Source organism: Harpia harpyja, chromosome 14 (genome assembly GCF_026419915.1).
Source record: "Harpia harpyja isolate bHarHar1 chromosome 14, bHarHar1 primary haplotype, whole genome shotgun sequence".
NCBI classification, from domain to species: domain Eukaryota; kingdom Metazoa; phylum Chordata; class Aves; order Accipitriformes; family Accipitridae; genus Harpia; species Harpia harpyja.
This window is the reverse complement of record NC_068953.1, coordinates 9,264,817-9,279,290: the sequence shown is the minus strand read 5'-3', so window position 1 is coordinate 9,279,290 and position 14,474 is coordinate 9,264,817. Positions and strand designations below refer to the sequence as shown.

The following is a 14,474-nucleotide window of genomic DNA, read 5'->3' as shown; positions in this document are numbered from 1 at the left end:
TCAGGAATTCACTCTTAATGTGACACTTAAGAGGCAAAACTTAGCGAGAAAATCCTGTACTTGGCCAAGGAGCCAGCATGGCTACCATGAGCTGAGCAGCTTTTGCAGCTCTTCCTACGAGCACTAAGCACAGGAAACACACACAGCTCAGCAAGCAGCACGGGTTCATGGCATTTCACAGCACACTGGCCTCAGGCTTGGCTTGGGAGTGTTGCAGATCAAGCGGAAATTCCCTCCACCTATGAAAGGAAATCTAGGAGCCAAGCTCTTTGCAGTGCAAGTGTAAAGTTACCACTCGCTGTTAGCAAGGGTACATTTTACTACCCAGGTGCGAGGAAAGGGAACTTGGCATATGCAAGTTAACCCTCCAAGCAACCTCTTCCAGGTACCTGCACTGGAGGTGGGCACTAACCATATCAAACCTACCGCAGAGCTGCCTCCCCCTGCGCATGCATGCACATTGCTTACAAGTAATTCCTGGCTGCATGCCGGGCAGGGCCGAGCACCATCACATGGAGTGCACGGCGAACCCGGCTGATGGTTATATAATGCACAAGCAACCTGGGCTGCTGCCAGCCAACGCACAGAGCGGGGATCTTCAACGGGAACGTAATCCCGCCGCGGCCTCGCTGCCCGCGCATCCGATTAAAGGAAGAAAGTCTCCCGGTTTTCCAGATTTGGCGAAAGCAAACCATTCTGTGGAACTTCACACCCTCTAGCGGAGATAGAAGCTTGGCACATGGAGGAGATGCTCTCAAGTCCTTTGGCACTGCTGAATTCAATTCGAGATTTAATTACCCCTACAGATCCCCAAAGCACATCTAGAGAGCACTACACCTCTCCAGCGTGTGACTGCCCCGGGCACAAGTCACAAGTGTCAGTGTAGAAGTAGTTTTATATGCCTACTTGCCTGTATGCACACTTGCAGCACCTTAAAAATCTTTCTCCTTTGTTCACACGCAATAGCAAGTATTAAATATGAAGAAAGGAAGAAAGTCAACGTTGAGAACCGATTTTATTCATGTTTACCATCTAGTTAGGCAAAACTACTTTCTATAACCTAAAAAGACACAGGTATAACCAAACCGCAAGGGCAGCACTCTCACCATCCTGCAGAACAATCTTCTGGCCCAGCCACCTGAAAAGAAACAACGAGGACGTTCAGCCACAGCAAACACACTGCAGGGAAAGCTGGGCACAGGTGTCAAGAGCTGCTCAGCGTGTGTGCCAGGCAGTCAGACCCCGCAAGGCTGCCACAAACAGCTCTTGATCCAGGGCCCTCTTGCAAATGGTTATGTTGCATATTAATTACATTGAGAAAATACTTCGTTTAAAAGTTAGCCGACAGGAAAATCCTCAGTCAGACAAGTAACTTTATTTTTAAAATTAAAATTCTTCAAGCTTAGAAGATATTTTTCTGATTTATATCCAACTTTTCACTCCTTAATTAGAAACCTGAGAAGACTTAAATATAGCAAAACTTACAAATTTTGGGTTTAAGGATAAATACAGCTCATTTTCCAGGTGCAACCAAAATCAGGATATTTGCAATCACCCTATCTAGGCCTCCATATGCTTTGTTCTGACAGCCCATGTGGCCAAAAATACCAATTTGTAACCCAGGGAAGAGTGACATCAGTGAAAGGAAAGGGAAATGCTTGTTCAAATAATAAACTGATCAAAAATGTCAGTCTGCAGCAGTACACTAGTAAAATATCTTCTATTTGCAGACTGAGACTGTTGGACAGTTCTGCCCAGGTCAGTTCAATATCAGGAGACAAAGCAGAAAGGGAGAATTGGTTGCAAATTCAAAGCATGTGACTTTGCATCTGGTAAACGGAGTGCAGCTTCGCTTGGCGCAGGAGACATTACCCAGTCAGGGTGTTAGCCAGAAATCCAGCTACAGCTAGAGACCACTGTCCTACGCAGACCCATCTTCTCTGGATCAGCATCAAGTGAAGCACCTAAGAAAGGCAGCATCCCACCCCCAGCTCTCCTTAAAATCCTTCCCAATAGCATTTCTACCATGAAAACTTCCAACAGCACACCAGTGCCAATCACCACTTTTGGCACCATCTCCTTTCCAGCTGGGGGGAAGCTACTCTCAAGCCTGCGGTGTCATGGTAAAATAAGGCTGCCAGATCAACCCAAGCACACGCCTGATCATACCAGGCATGGGAATGCAACTGCATTTCTGCTGAAACGTCTGTAACACACAGCCCAGAGCTTATGTTTGTTCACGCTGACAGCAGAAAGTCAGATGTGTGGCCAGCAGAAAGCCTGCCAGCACAGTGGTAACCTTCTAGACTCATCTGAGCATATCGGAGCCGGCAAAGTGAGCTTGTACTGGATCAGTGTTGTGTCACAGGGACGCAGCACTTGGGTCTGGCACCAGAAGGCCCTGAGCCTGCTTCATTTCTGCTGAGGAGGCACAGCATGAACAGCGTTTCTTCAGAAATATACTTCACAGTGTTGTGGTTACCCTGGCAGAATCAGCTGGGCGAGACGTATGGTGGAAAAAATTCACCACCTGATGAACAAGTAGGTGTGACACAAAGAATTAACAGTGAGCTTGTTAAACCATCAGGCTCCCAAATTAACGCCCCACTGAAATTATCAGGGACAGTTCACACATCTGGTTAAAACGGCATGAAACTGGACAGAGCAACAGTATATTCGAGCTCCCAAGACAGACACATCAATCACATCCTTCTAATTCAGGTGCTGCTGGTGTGCAGTGCCCCCATTTTTAAGATCTGATTGGAAATAATAGCATCTGGCAGCTTCTCCGTGGCCACTGTGCACACCATGGTCTCTACAGTGTAGCAGAGTTCCCCCGCAAAACAAAGCCAATGTGGTGGGGAGGAAAGGGGTGCAGAAAAGTTGTTTTTCCCTCCCCGAAACTACACAGTCCTTCCTCTCCCTCCCAGCCTTTGATACTGTTCACTTTCCCGTAACTTCATTAGCATGCTAGAAAGCTATTTATTTTTCTCTCCTCAGCTTGTTTTTGCTGCTTTACTAGGTTAAATCTGCTCACAGATAGGCCCTGACAAATCCCAGTGCCAGGTCAAGGCGAGCAAAGGAAGCAGTTTGCTGGGACTGGGGGCAGGGAGGGTCTCCCATTTTAGCAGCTATGAAATATTAATTCTTTTTATCCCAAATTGCACCGAGAGGGCTTGCCAATCGCCGGCAGATCAGTTGCAGCCAAGCACAAAACACAGTCTGATGGCAAAGCTGGTTTAAGGAGCACCTTCTTCCTCCCACCGTCTGACAGCTCTTCAGTTGTACAGGAGCAACCATCTGGGGTGACCTCACTGTGAGCCAGATCAGCCAACCAACAACAACAACAAGCAGGAAAAGCGCGCTTTTTTTTGGCAAAGAACTTTTGTCAGAAGCCAGGATCACTTTGGTGTCAGGTTCACAGCACAGGCCTTCCCCACTCCCCTTCCCATGCTTGTGAGAACACGTGCTTGCCTGAGCTATGACCCCAGCTGAACTCCCCAGCTGTAGGAGAAAAACCAAACCATACAGAAAATCACAGATGTAACGAGAGCAAAGTACACAACTTCCAACAAAGCCTGACAATTTGCTCAAGTAAAGAAACCACCCTATTAGTATTCCCTACTATGTGGGGAACAAATTTTTGGAATTCACATAGTACTAGTGATAAATCAAGTGAAAAAATATATGAGCAATGTATCTAAGTTCCACTTTCCATGTCTGTAAAACATGCCTGCAAAGGAAGTGCAGTATCAGTTTAATTTTGCTAGATGAATTCAAAAGAAGATGCAGTATACATTAAAGAAACTAACCTAAAAGCTGTTTTCCCTTGGCTTAGTGGGGGGAACCTGTTGTATGCAGTATCATACATGACCATCAAAACGCTGCATGAATGCTCACACCTGTTACTGCACAGGATGAACCCCAGCACGGAGCCCGCCTGGGAGTTGATCTCGGGCGTGGGTGAGGCTGGCTGGTACGAGGCTGGGCCCACTGGCCCCACCACCCAGCAGCCCTTCCCCAGCCCTGCGCTTGCTGCAGCGCCCACAGACCCCTCGTGCCCTCTGCCCAGGAGGGACACACGGGGCTCACCGCCTCACCCCGTTCTCACTCACCTCAGGAACGGAAGCACCGAGGGCCAACGTAACCACCTGCGGTCGCCATTTGGGGCTGTGGCTTCTCTGGGGCTCAGCCCTGCCAGAAAATCCTGCAACACAGAAAGTTCTGGGAAAATTCACGTGAAAAACACACAGTCTCGGTCTGACCACCACCGCGCTGTGCGCACGCCCTGTCCTGGCCACGCAACCCCCTCCCCGCTGCACGGCTCGCCCTTTCCACCCCTTGGGCCCAACTCAGCTCTCCCCCAGCACCCCCACTCCGTGGCACTGCCCACCCCACAGCCCTGCACCACCCCGCACCCACACCCCCAGTGCGGGCTCCAACACCTCCCCCGTGGAGGAACCGTAAGTCGGGTTTGTCCCCCGCACAGCACCCCAGCTCTCCTGCAGACCCCCCACCCTGCCCCCCCCAGCCCCCACTGAACCCCACATCCTGCCCCCCCAGGCCCTCGCTACCCCCCAAGCCCTCCTTGCACCCGCCCCAGCGCTCCAGCCCCCCCACCCTGTCTCCCTCAGCCCCCACATCGCCCCCCACCTCCCACACCATTCCCCAGCCCCCAATGACCCCTCCACATTGCCCCCCACCTCCCACACCGTCCCCCAGCCCCCAATGACCCCCCACATCGCCCCCCACCTCCCACACCGTCCCCAGCCCCCACTGCACCCCATACCCCGCTGCCCCTCCGTCCCCAATACACCCCCACACCACCCCAGCCCCATGTCCTGCCCCTCAGCCCCCAATGCACCCCCCGATGCCGCCCGCACCCCCCGATGCACACAAACACCCCCCCAGCCCGGCCGCCCGCCACGAGGCCCCGCACCGCCGGAAGCAGGAAGGCCGAAAACCCACCGAGACGACGCGAAGGCCAGAGCGCCTGGCGGAGCACTTCCGGCTTCCCGCGGTCCTCCAAGCACTGCCTTAAAGGGCCAGCGACGTCTCGAAGCGGCCCGGCCGGCGTCGCCGTGGCAACCGGCGGGGCCCGAGCCAGGCCCCAGGGCGTTGCGGGCCCCGGCGGCGAGTAGCCGGGTGGCGAGTGCCCCGGGCGGCAGGGCGATGTCAGCCCGGGGCGCTGGGCCTGGGCCGCTGCCCTTCGCGGTAACGCTCCGCGCTACCGGCTCCCCGGGGCCGCGCAGGCCGCGCCGGGCCCGGCCCCGCCGGCCCCCCCCGAGTCTGCAGAGGGGGGACGGGCCTCACGGGCACCGCTCCGGCTTCTCCATAAAACGGCCGGGACGAGAGCCGAGAACGGGGGGGGGAACCGAAAACATGGCCCCATCCAGCTCGGGGACCAGCCCGCGCCCTGGGACGGTGCCGGGTTTGGTGTTACGTTCCCCCCAAAAGGCACAGTGTCTGCGCATGGGGGTTCAGAGGCTGCTCTTGGCCGGAGCTGAAACCGCAGCGGCGTTAATACAGAGTAAATCAGTATTTAGATCTAATTTTCTGTTGATGGTTTTCAAGGCCGCCTGTTCACGTTGAATTGTGGTTCACTTTCAGTGGCTCTGACAGCTTCCCTCCGGGCTAAGCCAGAGAGGCTTTTCAGCGTGAATAAAGGTATCTCGCTCAGGTAATTTAATCACAAATTTCCCTCCAAGACATTTTGGTATAAATAGCCCAACAGAACAAAAACACTACAACACGCATCCAATAGCTTTCTCCCTGGTGGCTCATTAAAAATGAATAAGCGCTTAGTTTTATTTCTGCAATAACACATTTTAGCAGACCTTTTATAAAATATCCATACAGATCTAAAACATACATGCAGAACCTGGACAGGAAGAACAGCTGGTAAAGCCAAGCACCACACCGCTAGCAAATGCTCACTTTCAGGTTGCCCATAAAACCTTAGTGTGGCCTCTCGGTGCCGGCACAGTCAAGCAAGAGGCCTGAATGACACAGTGACAACTCGTCCCTCCGGCCTGTCCCTACACTGTGCAAGGGCAGATTGGCCCCGCCGGCTGAGCAGGTAATTCAATGCTCTGGTTTCCCATTAGTCGGTGTGAAGCCCCTGCCATGCTGCCTGCATGCTGCTTGGAGCCTGCTCTGAATACTAAAACTGTTCATTTTCTTGTGATTTTTTTCTTCTGGTGCTTGTAAATATGCATGCGGAGTGTTTTACAAATACTGAGGAATGTCTTTCCAGTCCCCATGAAATCAGAGGTCATGCTCCCCATTTCACACACGGAATTGTGATGCAAAGGGATGAATGAAAACATAAAACCCCACAGATCTGAGGAGCTGACTTTGCAAAACCTGCTTCTGCGCTTTTCAAGGTACAAAGCCTTTTCCTTCTGCCCCTTGACCAGTGGTCACAAGCTGAGGGATATTCCCCTCTCCCAACACAGCCCAGGTTTTCATGTGTTGCTGGTTTAATGTTGGCTATGGTGATGCTTAGTGGTTGGGGGTTTTTTTGTTATGATCACAGTGAAATCCTTTAATGGTGCCAGAAGGTGCCCAGAGCATGGTGGAAGAGCCCCACAGCCAGTCTGCCCGAGGCTGGACCCTGGAACCTCGTGTGCAGTGGCCAGATGAGGCTCCTCGCAGGGCCGGACGAGCCAGTCAGGCTGCACAGGCACCCTGGGCACCCTCACAAAAGAGATGGGCTTTTCCAACTGAGTTAGAGGGGCTCCGAGAGACCCTCACAACCTTATTTAACACCAGCCTGGCAGGGAGGTGGAGGAAGCAGCCAGACGCTCCGCTCCAGACAGATACCCGCTTCCCTCTGGAGCAGCACATCAGGGTGGCACAGGGCCATGCGTGTGCAGAGCCTGAAAGCAAAAGCATTTCACGATGCATGCTGCAAACAGTGCAACATGCTGCACACCTTTGCCGTGTCCCCCTCCCCTCAAGCATCCTCTTTTGTCTCTCCTCTTCATTGCTGAAAGGAGCCACGGGACCGCACAGCCGCCCAGCACCGACTGATCAGCTGCCACACACCCCCGTGCTTTCATTTTTCCTCGGTGTAATAACTGCCAGGGCTGCAACCAGCTTTAAATGTTATGTATCTCATTTGTACAGCTGAACCTGTGCTGTCTGGCTGATGGCAGGGACAGCTCTGAAAACAAACTAATTCTTTTCTTTTTTCCTTTTTGATAAAAGAAAACATTACCTCTCTGAGATTTACACACTAGATCAAGCATAAACCTGAATTATCTCCCTCTTCTTTTTTTCCAGGAGCAGATAATAGGTAGATCTACCCATCCGTCTGCTTTGTCACACGTCGCCCAGCTTGGCAGCATTTCTGTTGCTATTAAACCATGCTCATCCCCCTTGACATTTAAAGGACCGTTATATGATTACTGTCACAGTCTCGTATGTGGATCCTTAAACGAATTCTCTCCTCCTCTTCCCGCTGATGATGGATTTGCTCGTTTATGCCATAGTAATTTGTTTTTCTCATGCTGTGCTCCAGCAAAATGCTTTCATTGTCAAATGTGGTTTTCTGTATAGCCCTTCCCCGCGGTGCCATGTTACAACCGAGCAGCTCCAGGCAAATTGGAGCTGCCCTGTCTTTCAACAGTGGTAGCAAAACAAAATAGCATATGCCTTCAGGAACCTGATCATGCTGGGGTTGGATCCTCCTGCATTCGGAGTCACTGCTGCAGCGGTGCAAAACGTGGCAGACCACAGTGCTGCGATTCCCATTGATGGGGCCTTGGGCTACCACAGCTGCTCCATCACACCCGTGCAGAATGTCCCGTGAGACATGGAGACATTGGCTCTGTGGTGAGGAGAACATGGCACTTGAGAGCAGGGAGTTGAGGCTTTCTGTCTCTTTGGGAGCCTCTTTTCCACCTCTTTTGGGTGGGAAGCACCGTCAGCTTGAGGGATTGCAGCTCATCCATCAGGTCAGCACACACATGGGGAGAACGTGCAGACCAGAGAGTTTGCTGCCACCAGAGCTTTTCCAGATGATCTGCAAAGGGGAGAAACATTTCAGCACACCAAGTCCTGGAGTACTTTAAAGTCCCTTTTGGCCTCTCCCGTGTTCTCCTATTGGCCAGATCAGAAGCACTGAGGGTGGTACCCAGCTCTGCCGAGTGCTGGTGGGGAGTTTTGCCAGAAAGTTGGTCTCTTACATGTCCAGGCATTGAGTTAAATGGGTAAAAGCACTCACCAGACAGTGTGAAACATAAAGACGAGCCCTTGTCCCATACATCAGTTCGTACTTTGAGTATCTCTGATGTGAAAACCTGGCTCTGTACATGCTCCCAGCCTGCTCCCACCACACAAAAAACTCCTGCCTCTCCTAGGGCTGCTCACGCTGAGGGACTTTGCCTGCCCTTACAAGCAGGACCATTGGCGTGCCCTGGTTCCCGCCACCTCAGAAACAGGCCGTGAGTGGGGCTACCCTCGCCCACCTCGTGCTTGGAGAATGTGACCAGCAGAGATCAAAATGCAAGTGTCCCCCTTGGATGGAGAGCGTCATGGCTGGTTTTGTGGCAGGTCATGTCACCTGGACTCCTGAGCCCAAGGCACTCGAAGCATGCATGTCCATCCTGCCACGGGGCTGCAGAGCTGCTGAGCTGAAAGCTTGGGGATCTCTGGCTTAACCTGAAAAACAAAGTGAAAATTTCCCACTCCACAGAGCTCAGTTGCTTCTAGAATTACTCCCATCAGCATCTCCTCTGTTCCCAATCCCCTGCCGCAGAGAAGGTTGCAGAGGTTCATGTATCTAATGAATTGCTATTCAAACCCACTTGCTTGTAGAGAAACACCCTTGACCAAATCCAGCTGTGCTGGGGAAAGATGTTTTCTCTCTCAGGCACTTGTCACTGTCCCCAGCTGGAGGTTTCTCTCCCATCAGCCTGCCAGCAGGGCAGTTTGTGTGCACAATTCAGATGGAGCCAGCTGGGCTGGTGTCCTCTACTACAAAGACAATAAATCTGAGAGCCGGCAACCCCATAAGAAGCACTGCGGTGGCCAGGCACGCTGCTGATCATGGCACATCTACGCTGCTGCCTCCCACCTACCAGGGGCTTTTTGGAAGAATAACTCATTGTGGCAAAATTTCTGCCAGATCCAGTACCGTATGGCTGTGCTTCCTTCATATTAGCTGTACCAGGTATATTTATCCTCCAGCAGACAACACCAAGCTGCCAAGCAGTATGTCATGGAGCTTGACTAACTTCTCAGGCACAGACTAACTGTGTCCAGCCCTGAGCTCCTCTCTGCTGCCCGGTGGCTCGGCATTGCATGCATGAATTAACACCTGCAGAACAGCATCCTCAGACCTCTTCATAGAGGTGAAACAAACCCCAAAGTGGGATGGTGAGTCCTCCCCAAACTGCCCAACCAGCACATCTTGCAAGGGTAGCAGTGTCCATGGCACAAGCTGCTGCAGGATGCTAACTCCTTCCACCAGCACAGCTGGATCTCAGAGATGATGTTTCTTGGCTGTATGCATGCCTGCAGGACAGGACTCAACACCAGCAGTCATTCATCTGGTCCTCCCAGGAAAACTGTGCAATAAGGACAGCTCTGCAGCTGGCAGCAAGGCGTTCAGCGTGCCTGCAAACATTGGGGGTAGTAACTGTCTTTAACCACAGCGGATCCCCTGTCTAAGCAGAGGAAAGCTGGGCAGTGCAGAGATGGGTGGTAGCTGGGGCCAGCCCTGAAAGGACCACGGCAGTCCCTTTCATTCTGTGCTCAGGTAGCCACACTCTGAAAGGCCTTTGAAATACTCCAGAGCACTTGGTCCTTTTCCACCTGAAAGCTCCCTGTACCCTTGCGAGCGAGGTCAAGTCACGGCAGCAAAGAGGCAGCCGGAGGCACACCTAGAGCTCTGGTTGCTGAAATTATCCCAAGGAAATTCCTCCGTATTGCATTTTGGGGACCAGCGCTGACACGCTCTTGCTCTGCAAAACCCACAGCCCTAAACATCCCCCATCCCCAGCCAAGCACTGCCGCCCCTCACAGAGCCCCCCACACCCCCGACGAGCTGTTTTACACGGCCTGCAGCCGCCCAGGGACACGCTTCCAATGCAGGCGCCTCGGATGAGTTGGTGCCCTTTGCAATCTCCTTCTGTTGCATTCCTATAGAGTTTGGCCAATTTGCATAACAAACACGCAGTATAAATGTCAAAATCGGCCACATCCATATCTTATTTTCGCTTCAGACTCTAATTGCATCATTTTGCCTCTAACTTGCCTTTGCAAATAGCTGGAGCCTGGCAAGCCGGGGACGTCGCCTTCCCAGATCCCCAGGGCTGCGCTCCTAGAGCCCAACATCCATCTTACTTACGGCTGCCCGAGAGCTCCTGCCTTTCCTGCAGCTGCAATTAGTGGCTCTGCCACTGCTGCCCAGCACAAATGGACCCAGGGAGGAGAGAAAAACACATGCTGAGCCAGGAGACAGACCTGCATGGCAGCCCAGAGAAGCAGATGGCCTCTTCTGCATGCCAAGAGGGAAACCGAGGCAGAATCAGCCAGGGGTCTGGCTCTCCATTGCAGACCCACGCTGCAGATCTGGATTCCCGGTGCTACCCTTGTCTCACTTTGGTTTGCACAATTTCTCATGAAGTGCCATGAGAACAGATGTGCACAGGGTGTTTTTGCAGATGCGGGGTGAGGGGTGAGGAGAGACGGCTCCAAACCACAGTCTCTTCCAGACTTATCCATGCACTCCATTCCTCCTCCTGCTGAGCTGTGGATAAACCCTCTATAAACCCTGAATAAACCTACCTGCTGCTCTCCATGACAGCCCCACTGACTGCATCCGTTGCCTCCTGTGGTGCACATTTTGGGTTTGTATCTAAAGGTTTCAGAATCCCTAAAGCACCACTTTTCATTTAATTCTCCAGATGCAAATGAGAATTTGCACGAAACCATTTGATTCACGGGTTCATCCTTTATTTTGGCAGATAGCATCAGTTAAATGCCTGCTTATTTCTGCTTTGTGAGAACAATATAAACCACTTAAGTACACATACAAGATAGACTGATCCATAAGTGCTTATGAGCTGTTTGATTTACCAGGGCGTCTTTATCTTTGCTGAGTATCTTAGAAAGTCATTTATTATTTAGCAGTAAATTAAAGCAGAGGGTCTGTGATTTTCAACAACAGAAATTAATATCCCAGCACTCCTTTGTACCATATATATCTATAATTTACAGCACTGAAATCGGCCAGATAGAGCTGCGAGACAATCCGTTTCCCCTTCTCCCTTGTTACCTCCTGATTACTGCTGCACAGGGGGAAATAAAAAATGGACTAGCAGGAGAAACGCTCAAGTCAGTGAAGGATAGTTTTAAATTAAAAGTCCAGTTTTTGTGGCTCTCGTGAGATCCCCTTCGCTTCCCATTCTGCCCTCCCACTCACATCACTTATGGATAATATATTGAACATGCTGCAATCTCGCCTTGAGACTGCCGATTTTTAACCTCACTGGTTCTATGCTCGGGGTTAAATAATAACAACAACAACAACAACAACAACAATAATAATATTCTTCCACCTGCAAGCCTCACAAACACAGGCTGTGGGGTGCTTTGCCCACCCATTCACAATGGAGGGGTGGCCATGGTCCCCGCAGAGCTGGAGCAAGCAGTGGCTATCTGGAGACGTGGGTGACAGCGAGGACAGAGCTCTTCCCGCTGATGCTCCATGAACTCATAAAGTCTGTGGGCAATTTTAGGAACAAGGGTGGGGGTGTCGCATTGGAGAAAAATACATTCTTTGAGCTGGCAATTCCTTCCTTTGGGTCTGGGCCAGCTTGCTGCCTGGTGCCACGTTCAAGTGCAATAACATGGCCGGAAAGTTTTATGGGCCGTGTTGGGCTCCAGCTGACACAAAGAAACTAATAATTTATAGAAATCTTGTGTACTACAAAGGCAAAACATGTCCCTCTCGGATGTAGCTCTGGAAGCTGCAGGGATAAATCAGCTCCAGCAGGGAGCAAATATGAGAAAAGCAGAAAAATGACCCCAAAATTTCCACTTGGCTTCTCTGGAAGGAGGAGAGTGAAGGGGCCCTGCAAACACCCTCCCGGTGCCGGTGATGTCCCGGCTGGCCCGTACAGGCACCCGGGCTGTGCCTGGGTTTCCAAGCCCTGCCTGCAGGCACCGCGGCGTGAACCACCGCTGCCCGGACAGCCGGCACGCTGCCTCCAACATCTCCTTGCGTTGCCTTTTGTCTCTGCCCACGTGAGCCACCCCGTCCTTCTGGAGCCCACCTGGGCTGCAGAGTAACGAGGTTTTGCACCCCAGACATGTGGGGGGGACGGCAGCTGCACCCCAGGAGCCAAGTGGAACTGTCTGGGTGACGGCTGGTGTGCGTACACCAGCCATTCCTTATGCTCACCAGTGAAATGAGGCATCTACACAACAAGGTCCTCATGTCTAGGGCCTCTGCGGGAGCAGGATCTGTGCTTTCGGCCAACAAATCCATCTTCTGGAATAATCCCAGGAAACTCAGCGCTACCCTCGATGCTGCCAGCTGGGAATGGCACCCATGGGCACTACAGATGCTTTCCCACTCTCTAACCACCACCTCAACCCACATAGCCATCTCTGTGTTGGAGCAGCACAAACCAACCTCCCAGTATCTACCAGAGGTGTTTCACAGCACCAGCAACTGGAGTGTCACCATGCCAGGACTGGGGCCGCTCTTGCCACAATGCTGTGCGGCGTTCTGCCGCAATAACCGGACTCCCCGGCCCGGGGATCCTGTGACATCAGATGGGATGCAGCACCCCATCACCTTATTTTCACCGTACTCACTTGCCATGGTTCCCCAGGCAGCTGGCTGGCTGGACTGCTGCTGAATTATATGGATCCCCTTCCATTTCTTAGCTAAATTAAGAGAGTCATTTGTCTTGCAGCAAACCAGATAAAAAGAAGACATCAGGAAATTCAGCCTTTAACAAACCACGCTTTCCTCCTCTCTTCTTCTCAGTGTGGAGAAATTTCCAAGGAGAAACCGTTACAGTATTATTTGTCTTTGTTTTGGGGAAGAAAAGCAAGCTGATTAAAAGCAAACATAAAGCAAGGCTGTGGGGTCCCAGAGGCTCCCTTGAAGGGTTCAAAGGAAAAAAGGAATAAAAAACTGGAAGTGTTAGAGCAAGATATTTAAGCTTTGAAGATCATATCAGTTATGGATGAACTAAAACACAGTAATTAGCACTGAAATCTACAATACCTGAAGAGACAAGGAAAACTGGTTTCTTCATGCTCATCAAGTCCTTCCAGGGATGCTCGTGCCAGGCTGGGTTTATGGTCCAGGTGCCCACATCATCTCCAGCAGCGTCTGCGCGTCGCGGTTGAGCCACACCGGCTGGGCTATAAGGGTTATCGTCGGGAAACAGGCTGCCATTTGCATTGCTCGGGACCGCAGCCCACCCTCGGACCCCCTGCCCAGCGCGGGGATGGGAACAGCAGCGCTCTGCACTCCCCCCCGGGGCCAGCATTAAGCCCTGAGATGATGTGACCTGGAGGTGGAGGTAAGGTGGGAGAACAAAACTCCTCCATGAGTGTTGGGAGGCACCTGAAGCTTATCTCCTCTGTGCCTGCCAGTTGAAGATTACAGGCTTTTATTTTCTTCTTCCCAGTGGCAAGGAAAAAAAAAAAAAAGAGAAATAGGGAAAAAAATGATCCTGCATGCAAAATATGAGCCTCAAATAAATATCAGGGCTATGTTATCCCATTAAAAAAGCATTTAGCTTCGAGCTTTAAACACCTTGGGCCTTACGATGCTGGGCTCTGACTGTGATGAGCAATGGGAATATATGTCTGCCAGCTGCTGTTGGCTCCTACCTCCTTGGCAAACCATTTCCTCTTCTCTTAGTGCAGAAATTTTTTTAGCAGAGCCACTTGGCTTCAGACCTGCCCAGGAATTAATTTACTTGAAAATCAGCAAATTAGATTAGGTACCTCTGTAGCTCAGGGGCCACGGGCATGGAGGGGAGTCCCAGCTCTTCAAGAGTTTCACCTTCCCCTTTGGAGTCAGGTCAGGCTCCCCGCGCTCTGCTCCTCCTGCCGTGGAGTTGGCAACGGGGCTTATGAGCTGCTAATTTCTATCCTAGTTCTGCAGAAAAGGGATGGCTGGACCGTTGTGCTCTGATAGTCCTCTGAGGGCAGTGAATCGACTGAATCTCTAGCAGATGAATGGGAAGGGACCGCTTTCCTGCATGCACACACACAACCAGGGCAGCGATAAGGAAGTTCACTGGGAAGAAAAAAACCCAGGCAGATTCCTATCAAATAATATGTTCCCGTATAAGCGATTCTCAGCAGTGTGGAGGCTGAGCTGGGTTCTGTGGCACTTGGAGAGGGAAGTTCAGAACAGTGCAGATTAAAAAAAGCTGTAAAAACCTGTTGGCACTGCAACAAAGTTAATCATGTTTCATTTTTTTGGTGGAGGA

The 14,474-nt window shown here is 51.5% G+C and overlaps 1 non-coding gene across 1 annotated transcript; it reads right to left on the bottom strand.

Annotated features, from left to right (window-relative positions):
* Positions 1-3,849: 3,849 nt before the first annotated feature.
* Positions 3,850-4,029, bottom strand: LOC128151572 (small Cajal body-specific RNA 16). The gene has a single exon (XR_008238427.1). It is a non-coding gene; the product is annotated as a small Cajal body-specific RNA 16 (non-coding RNA).
* Between the last annotated feature and the right edge of the window lie 10,445 nt (positions 4,030-14,474).